Source organism: Heterocephalus glaber, unplaced genomic scaffold (genome assembly GCF_053883595.1).
Source record: "Heterocephalus glaber isolate CG9 unplaced genomic scaffold, H.glaber_assembly_v1.0 deba00001442, whole genome shotgun sequence".
NCBI lineage: Eukaryota > Metazoa > Chordata > Mammalia > Rodentia > Bathyergidae > Heterocephalus > Heterocephalus glaber.
Genome location: NW_028258296.1, coordinates 40,952,969 through 40,963,640, shown reverse-complemented (window position 1 = coordinate 40,963,640; position 10,672 = coordinate 40,952,969). Strand labels below are relative to the sequence as shown.

General features: G+C 34.4%; 1 pseudogene; it reads right to left on the bottom strand.

Moving 5' to 3' along the window:
* Window positions 1-8,850: 8,850 nt before the first annotated feature.
* Window positions 8,851-9,153, bottom strand: LOC101714650 (ribosomal biogenesis factor pseudogene; annotated as a pseudogene).
* Between the last annotated feature and the right edge of the window lie 1,519 nt (window positions 9,154-10,672).

The window sequence follows — 10,672 nt, the reverse complement described above, 5'->3', positions numbered from 1 at the left end:
TGACCAAAATATATAAAGGATTCTTAGAGCACATTAATAGACAACCCAATTAAAAAGTAGACATAAGATGATAAATAGCCAGTACAGCAGAAGGAAAGGTGTGCAACTCTAGAATCAGAAAAATACTAATCAGTCCAATAACAAGATTGAATTACACACTAATTAGAGAGATGAAGTTAAAAGTTTTAAAAGCCTTGTCATGAATTTTTCTTTTTGTTGGATTCTCCCTCTTTGGGTTTAATTTGTCACTCCCAATGGATTCATTCTGCTGGGTTTCCTGGGGTTGTGATCCTTATTGTCTTTTCCTAGGGTATAGCCTAAAATTTTTTGGAGTGCTGGTTTGATATTCATGAAGTTCCTGAGGTGCTCTTTATCATGAAAGTATCTTATTTCTCCAACAATTATAGTTTTGCAGGGTACATCAATCTGGGTTGGAGGCTGTTTTCCTTTAGGGCTTGAAATACATCACTCCAAGCTCTTCTTGCCTTGAGGGTTTGCATTGAGAAGTCTGCTGTGATTCTGATGGGCTTTCCTTTGTATGTGATTGGTTTCTTTTCTCTCACTGCTTGTAGAATTTTGTTCTTCTGTTGGATTTCTGGAATCCTAACTACTGTATGCCTATGTGTATGTTTTTTTTTGATCAAGGCTATTTGGAGTCCTATATATCTCACTTATCTGTATGTCAGGTTCTTTTCCCCTGCTTGGAAAGTTTTCTGTCTTCACTTCTGTGAACAGTTTTTTTTGTCATCTGCACTCTCTCCTCTTTCTTCATTGACTCCAATCAGTCTTATGTTATTCTTCTTTGCATCATCTAGCAGCTGCTGGATTGATTTCTCATGTTCCTTTACAATTTTAAAGCAATTTTTCTTTTCCTGGTCACTAATTGCAATCTTTTCTTCTATATGTGAAATTCTATCCTCACATTGGTTCATTCTGCTGTGCAGACTTTTGATGGAGTTTTTAATCTCCTGGAAATTTGTTTGAATCTGTTTTATGGATTCCATTTGTTTCCTATGTTGGGATTCCATCATGTTCCTCAGATCCTCTATTTTTTTTATCTATGTCCTCTCTAGATTTATTAATCATGTCTTGCACCATGACCAAAATATTTGCTGTTACCTGAATAATTATTTCTGATTTCACTTTTCCCAGATCCTCCTTTGTTGCCAGTTCAGAGAGTCCAAGTGGTTGAGTATCAGATTGTTCCATCTCGTTTCCCTTTGGGGTTGCTGTAGGTGATCCAGAAGTCTGTTTTTGATACTTGTTTACATGTCTTCTCATTTCCACAGGGGAGGGGTGCTTCTGGTGCCTGCACAGCTCACCTTCTCTGCCCTAGGAGCTTGGGATGGCAGCGGGGGAGCTTCCTTCCGGGTTCTGGGACCGGCTCACCTTCTCTTCCCTAGGAGCTTGGGATAGCAGTGGGGGAGCTTCCTTCTGGATGCCTGTATGATCTTCTTGATGATCTCCTGCATTCTATTTGCCAGTATCTTATTAAGGATTTTTGCATCTGTGTTCATTAGTGAGATTGGCCTATACTTCTCTTTTTTGGTTGAGTCCTTCTCTGCTTTGGGGATCAAGATGATGCTTGCTTCCAGGAATGAATTCAAGAGTATTGCTTCCCTTTCAATTTCGTTGAAGAGTTTAAAGAGTAGTGGAAGTAGTTTCTCTCTAAGTGTCATGTAGAATTCAGCACTGAAGTCATCAGGACCCGGACTTTTTTTGGTTGGTAAGTTTTTAATTATGTTTTCAATTTTGTTGATTGATATTGGGTTGTTTAGAATTTTTAGGTCTTCTTCATTCAACTTTGGTAATTCATACATGTTTAGGAATCTGTCCATTTCTTCTGTGTTTTCCATCTTATTGGCATATAGGTTCTCGAAGTAGGTACTGATGATACTCTGGATTTCTGCTGGGTCTGTTGCAGTTTCACCCTTTTCATATCTAACTGCATGGATTTGGGCCTTTTCTTTAATTTTTTGATAAGGCTGGCTAAGGTTTTGTCAATTTTGTTTATTCTTTTGAAGAACCAACTTTTGGTTTCATTGATTCTTTCCATTGTTTTCTTAGCCTCCATTGCATTGATTTCTGCCCTGTTCTTTATAATTTCCTTGTTTGTATGAGCTTTGGGTTTGCCCTGCTCTTCTTTTTCTAGAAGCTCGAGGGTCAGCATCAAGTTGCTTAATTGGGCTCATTCTGTTTTCCTAATATGACTATTCACTGCTATGAATTTCCCTCATGAGAGTGCTTTCATTGTGTCCCATAGATTCTGATATGTTGTATTGTCACTACTCAACCACCTGGAATCCCTGAACTAGCAATGAAAGAGGATCTGGGAAAAATGAAATCAGCAATATTTTCTCATATAACAGCACAGATTGTGCCCATAGTGCAAGACATGATTAATAAATGTAGAGAGGACACAGATAAAAAAATAGAGGAGATGAGGAATATTGTGGAATCCCAACATAGGAAACAAATTGAATACATAAAACTGATGCAAAGAGATTTCCAGGACATGAAAAATTCCACTGAAAGTCTACACAGCAGAATGAGCCAATGTGAGGACAGCATTTCAGATATAGAAGATAAGATTGCAATTAGTGACCAGGAAAATAAAAATTGCTTCAAAATTATAAGGGAACAGGAGAAATCAATCCAGCAGCTGCTAGATGATGCAAAAAAGAATAACATAAGACTGATTGGGCTCAATGAAGAAACAGGAGAGAGTGCAGATGACATAAAAAATCTCTTCACAGAAATAATGGCAGAAAACTTCCCAAGCAGGGGAAAAGAGCTTGACATACAGATAAGTGAGGGATATAGGATTCCAAATAGCCTTGATCAAAAAAAAAATCTACACATAGGCATATAATTGTTAACATTCCAGAAACTTAACAGAAGAACAAAGTTCTACAAGAAGTTAGAGAAAAGAAACCAATCACATACAAAGGAAAGCCCATCAGAATCACAGCAGACTTCTCAACACAAACCATCAAGGCAAGATGAGCTTGGAGTGACATATTCCAAGCCCTAAAAGAAAATAGAGTCCAGCCCAGATTGATGTATCCTGAAAAACTATCTTTCAAAATTGATGGAAAAATAAGATACTTTCATGACAAAGAGAACCTTAGGAACTTCGTGAATACCAAACCAGCACTCCAAAAAATTTTACACAATATCCTAGGAACAGACATTGAGGATCACAACCCCAGGAAGCAAAGCAGAATGAACCCATCGGGCATGACAAGAAATTAAATGTAAAGGGGGAGAAGCCAACAAAAAGAAAAAGTCATGGCAATGAAAGTCAATGCATTTCAGTTATAACCATCAATGTTAATGGTCTCAATTCACCAATCAAAAGAAATAAACTGGCAGAATGGGTCCAGAAGCAAAACCCAATGATATGCTGCATACAAGAAACACACTTAATTAAAAAGAAAACTCATAGACTGAAAGTTAAAGGGTGGAAAACAATACTCCATGCAACAGGAACCTGAAAAAAAGCAGGACGAGCTATCCTTTCTGGAGATCAAGTGGATTTCAAACCAACACTGACTAAGAGAGACAAAGGAGGACAATACATCCTTCTAAAGGGAACAATCCAAGAAGAAGAGATGACAATCATAAATATCTATGCACCAAACACTAGTGTACCAAACTATATAAAACAAATACTAACGGAAATGAAAAACCATATAAGCATTAATGATATAGTAGCAGGGGACCTCGATACCCCACTGTCACAAGTAGATCAACCAGACAAAAAATAAGCCTCAAAATACTAGAACTCAGTAAAACTCTTGAACATATGAACTCAACAGATGTTTACATAGTGTTTCTCCCCCCAAAATCAGAATACACATTCTTCTCAGGTGCCCATGGGTCATTCTCCAAGATAGACCACATACTTACACATAGAACATGTTTAAGTAAATGCAAAGGAATTGAACTTATCCCTGTATAATATCAGACTATAGTGAGATGAAATTGGAGATCAATAGCAAAAGAAACCACAAAAGCTTCATAAACGCATGGAAATTGAACAACACACTTCTGAATAACCAATGGGTCACAGAAGAAATTAAAGAAGAAATAAGACATCTCCTTTAATTAAATGACAATGACAATACAATGTGTAATCTTTTCTTACACCAGTGTCTTCCAGAGTTCTACCTAACCTCTCTCCCAGGTGGCTTAGTGCTTCTGTTTTAACAGTTCTTTAATTTTTTCACATAACTGATCAACATTTCTTTTTTTCCTCTTCTTGTTGTAAGGCAAATCTTAAATTTCTGAGTTCTCCTTCTCAATGTAGTTTCTCATGTTCTAACTGTAATTTCACTTCTTTTGTTTCTGTTAGTTCCTTCTGTAGTGTTCTAACCTTATTTTCCAATTTTTTATTTTTCTCTATGAGCAGTTCATCATGATCTTTTTAAAGTTCTATTGATGTTTCATATGAATGTAATGCCTCCCATATTTTTAATACCCTAACAGAACCACATGGGTGAGGAGAGAGATCCCCGGCAGCCGGGAGCCCCACTCTGTCCTAGTGTTTCTGTTTTAATACTTAAATCTTTAGTCCATTTTGATTTTAGTTTAGTGCATAGTGAGAGATATAGGTCTAGTTTTACTGAAAACTACAGCGCTCTGAAAAAAGAGATGGAAGAGGATATCAGAAAACGGAAAGACATCCCTTGCTCCTCGGTAGGAAGAACAAATAGAGTGAAAATATCCATACTTCCCAAACTGTTATATAGATTCAATTCATTCCCAATTGAAATCCCAGCAGCATACTTCACAGACCTTTAGAAAAAAAATCCAAAAATTCATTTAGGACAAGAAGAGACCTAGAATAGCAAAAGCAATTCTAGGCAACAAAGACAATGTAGGGGGTATCACAATCCCCAACTTGAAACTATACTACAAAGCTACTGTGATAACTGCATGGTACTAGCAAAGAAACAGACCCGAGGAGCAATGGATCTGATCAGAAGATGCAGAAACAACTCCAGACAAGATGCAGAAACAACTCAGCCACGTCATCTTCGACAAAAGAGCCAAACACCCTCACAGGAGGAAAGATAGCCTCTTTAATAAATGGTGCTGGTTTTCTTAATAATCATATGTCTTTAAGCCACTTATAGATTATTTATAGTCATGACTCTTAAGTTTTCCTAGTTTTCATGAAGGTCAGCTATATTTACATGGATTATATTTCACTGCATTCTAAGACAATAGGAAGACATACTCTCTTTTGTATTGTGTTGCCACAAATTTAACTATAGTAAAGACTAGATAACTTGTTAAAAATAGCTATAGCTATTTCATAATATCAAATACAAGGACAGACATGATGTGATTAATACATTGTAAATATATATTTCTTTACCAAAATGGAAATCACAGACTAAATCCCCATGAATTGCTCTAAATATTTACTTTCCTATGTTAGTAAATGCATTCAAGGACAAAAAAAATCATTCTCAAGTGTTCAAAAATTACAAAAAGTTGTGTAATCTGGAACAGTACACATTTCTTTTCAATGAAATGAAGACAAAGAAAAGAAGTCTGTCTTCAATCAAATTTTGTCCGAAATATATCGATAAATAAATGTTAATAAGTATGTGTTATTTATATAACTAATTTTTCAAAGATATTTTTATACTTTAAAAGAGAAAATTGAGGGACAGTTTTAACTTTTGCTGCTGGTAAAGGATGGGAAGAGATGGGAAGTCAGGATCAATTAGAGCTCTTTTGTAAATGGGAACTTGAGTCAGCCTCTGAGTCTCTCACTTTCTCCATGGAATACTTTAATGATAATGAGTGAAATCTTTGTTTTTCTTCTTTTAATCAGATAGCTGGGTAACAGTGGTATCACAGCCTCTCTTAACTCATTCTATCCCTCTTTTTCTCTCTCTCTCTAATTATGTTTACTATTCCTACTCCTTTTTTTATTAATCTCAGTATACTCAATATCAAAACTTGTGGTGAATATTTAAATTTTTTTAAATGTATTACATAATATATCATGGGTGTTCATGCCATTCACAATGTACCCCGTTATTCCAACCACACTTATTCCATTTTTCTTGCAATTTCCTAAAGGGGTTCTTTAAGACTTCTTTATTAGTCTCTTTATTTGTGCTGCCCTGGCTATCTCGATGTCCTGATTTAATTAAAAATGTTTACCTTTCATGGTCATTTGACTTTGGAGAAAAGTCAAGCATTTAGAAGTACTGTATCTGGTGAACAGGGTGAACCATACATATGTATACCATAAATAATGCTGTTAACAGTGTGGCTTTATGATGAATGGCATTCTGAAGCAGCACTTACCATATTTTTATCATACCTCATAATGACACTAAAAAGGATTTTTAGATAGGATAAGTATGTTTAAAGTGAGGTGAATTAATAAAAATACATCTTTCATTGTAAGTTTTTTCTAAATCTAAACATTAATCATGTTTTTAATTATACCTACTATCTCATCTATTTTAATAACAAGGTTCTTCATTCTTAAATAACTTTTAACACACACACCCCCAAATGGCCTAATGCAGGCCTGTAATTTCAGCACTTGGGAGGTTGAGGCAGGAGAATTGCTGCAAGTTCCAGGCCTGCCTGGGCCACATAGTGAATTCAAAGCCAGGCTGAACTACAGTGGGTGACCCTGTCTCAAAAACAAAAACAAAAACAAAACAAAAAGGCCTAATCAATTAATTTTTACTTCATTTTCAATTTAAAATAGTCATAATAACTGCTACAAATAGGCCTTTATTTTAATGCCTAGAATTTTATAAATCAGTATAATCCCAAACAAGCAAATATTTGGAAGAAAAGAATTCATTTCTGAAGACTTTGTATATGAAATTATAAACTGCTTTTATTTTCTCTGAATGTATATACACTGTGGGATTTGCAAATTATATGGTAGTTTTATTTTTAACTTCTGTGTGGAAACTCCATACTGTATTCCATAATAGCTGTACTAACTTACATTCTGCAGCAGTATGTATGGTATTTCTTTTCTCTGCATCCTTACCAACATTTTATAATTTTTCCTTTGCTGACCTACAAACTGATTATAAACTGGCCAAAATGTTTTTTTCAATAATAAGGCCAATCAGTTTTGTGAACTTTTGTTTGCACTGGTCCCTTAAGGGCTTAGACTATCTTATTTATCTTTTTACACTCAGTACTGACATAATAAAAGAAATATATTAGGTCCCAATCAAATAAATGCTGATTTGAACTTACTAGAGAACCAAGTTTTTGTTCGTTCATTTTCTATACAATATGTCATTTTAAAATCCATATGATATTAACATTAAATTGAATAAAATAAAAATCATAACACAGATACTGTCATTATGTTATTAGTGCATAGCTAATTTTTCACTGAGTTTTCTACTGCTGTTATAGCCACAAATTTCTATTGAGTATCTCTCTACTGTATGGCAAGCTATATTGTGTGTACTAGATACAGTACTGACAAAAATTGAATCTGTGCCTAAGAAGCTCACAAGTCTTTTCAGGGTAAGGAGCATGAGGGTCCTTCTAACATTATGTTTTATATTATAAGGTGGAAATAACTACCTGGCACATAAAAGGTTTTACAATTCAGTCCTGGAAAGGAGAGTAAATGTAAGCTTCTAAAAGAAAAAAGTACATAAGATAACAATATATTGCTATGTGCATTCTCAGGGTTGAACAAAATGCCTAGGAAAAAGAAATGCTAATGATTTTTTAAAATGAAAATAATACCTTAAAATGCTTACATGCAATGTTATATTTTCACTGTTACCCTTTGTTGCTTTCTTAGATTAAAGATATTTTTCACATATTTAAATAAATTAGGAATGGATTAAACTCAAAATACCACCTATACATGAACTACTAATATCTTGTAGAGCATATAAGGTAATTGGTGTAGTAGGATGGAATTTGGGAATTAAAAAGAGAATATTGTAAGGAATGATGTATCTAAAAGTGTAGCTTGACTTAGTACAATTGTCTTATGTGTTTATATGTTCCTTGGCCTATTTCTCTGTTCAATCTGTGCAAATGATAATTAATTTTATAAAGTGTGATAAGATAAATAAATAAATCTGTTGCTGGAAAAATAAGAAGAGTGGATGGAAGGGGGAAAAAGAAGAGAATTGAAATGTGTTATGTACATGCACCAACCACTACAGTGAATCTAATCATTAAGTACTGCAACCATGTACTATTAAAAGTTAAAAATATTACATTGAAATTAATCTGAAAATACCATCATAAAGAAATTGTCTTTCAAAAAAACTTTATAAAAGTGAGATTATAGTGCAACCATTTATTCAGTCCATAATTAAGAGAACCAATTTAAATAAAATTGAGAACCTGGCTGGTGATTTACCTCAATGGTTCTGCTGTCTGCCTCTTAACCAAAAGGTCCCGGGTTGGATCCCCGGTACAAAAAAAAAAAAAAAAAAAAAAAAAATTGAGAAATAACTCTGTCCTCCAGTGGTGCTTAATAAATGTTAAAATATAATGAAAATATCATTTTGTTGCTAATGGTAACATTCTCATTTACACATGCTTGCTTGTAAATGCTTAAGCCTTACATTCTTAATCACCAAATTGCAATATTTAAAATAATGCTTTTTGGTTTTATTTTGTAAATTTTTTTCTTAGAAATGTAATAGAACAAATTTCATTGAATGAAAAATTTTACTGAGTCCCTGCATATGAATGATACTAACAATGTTGCACTATGTTCTTTAATGGAATTCTCCATTTAAATTTTTTTAAAGTTTTATAAAATATTATTTTCTTGAGTTTTTTGCAGGAATTTGATACATCTCCATTGTATTACAATTGAGTCATTAATCTTGCAGGTTCATCAGCATTAACTGGTTCATCTTCACGATGCTGCTGATCATTCAGCTCTTTCTCCAGTGGTTCATGAGTAAGCCTTTTTGAGAAATTTGCAAGTTCCTTCTGAATGTTTACAAAAGCATTATTCATCTACGAATTTTTTCATCATTTACAATGTTTATATTTTTAAGATTAGTGGTGACTGGTTTTGCCTTGTTTTGGGACTTAAAGTTCTTTTGGCTGGCTATGTGAAATACATTCCTGGACTTCTGCCCTCTTAATTTGTTCTTGGTCATTGTCTTTGAAATCCACGTGCTGCTGCTCAAGCTCCAGGTGATGCCATCTGCACTCACGGGGTCCAGGAAGTTCCGGGGAAAGGGTCCATTTAAATTTTGATTAACATTCCACCATCTAGAAAAACAAAGTTCAAATTCTCCAAGTTTTCTCTTTCAACTTTCTACCAATTTTCCTGGACATCTAGTTCCCCAGATCCCCTGATGAGCCCTCTGTACATGCTCCTTGTCTCTGCTGGAAGTGGGACAAGGCAATTGTCTCTTTTCTGGCACAGGGTTCTGAAGAATTTTATAAAGAATGCCATTTGTTACTCTTGATTTGAATTATTTTGATTCTTGAATCTCTATCTATATGTGTGTTTGTATGTTAAATGCCATACATATGCTCCCATTGGCTTCTCCTACAAGACAGTAAGCCCTTTTTTAGATTTATAGCATAACTATACCAACAGAGATTATACATGAAAGAAAATATACATTGTATCAAGATCTAAAGAAAAATAATCCTGAAATTTAGACTATAATGACAAATATTTTTACTTATTACTCTCTGTAATGGTTCATATCTAGGCCCTCCAAGAGCTTCAAAAGAGGAGGTGAGCCATTTGGACAGTGATTAGATTGTGTGGCTTATAGTTGATTTGGTCCTAGGAAGTAGACTATAGCCTGAAGAGAGATCACCGTGGGAAACAGAGGCTCCTCTAGCTCATACAGAAGGATCACAGTTTGGCAATCTATTTTAGACTTCTGACCTGCAGAAATTTAAGATAAAAATTTTGTGTTATTTTAAGTGACTCAATTTATGGAATTTTGTTGCAGCAATAGGACATTAATGCATGGCTAGTTTGATTATAAATTTCATGTGCCCTTGAATTATTACTTTCACTTACTCGTGATTGTAAAAGTGTGGGTAGTGAATTCACAGCCTCATTATCAAATGAAAGCTTCTAAGAAATGCAAATTTTCTGGATGTAACCTAGTCAGACTTACTGACAGATATTATGGGAGAGGTGTACAAATGTGTTTTAAGAATCCTTCTAAATTTTAAGCCACTGAATTTCATAAAATATTTCCCTTCCTGATTCCAAGAAAGAACCTAGAGTTGGAAGACAAATGCATATTTTGATAAATAGTTATTTAATTTTAAAACTGACAGTAGATTCCTGGACTCTCACCACCCAATAATATTAATAGAAATTCATATTGTAAGCATCCCAAAGAGTTCATGAATGAATAAAGACAGAGTAAAAGAAAATTTCTTCTCCATTATCCATTTTTTCCATTCAGAAGAGGACACTAAGCAAAGAAAGAGATCAAGTCTAATGGTATGAGCATGGTGATCTAAATGCTTCCTCATCTGCTAAAATACAGTAGGGGGTAAGGAAGAAGAGGATTTTTTCATTAATGATGGATGTGCTTAGTGTATGTAATCAATAGATGAATATTTGGAAAATATTCTACACACAATCTAAGTCTGGTTATAATCATTAAACATTTTATGGTGTTCCCTCTAGGTTTATTAG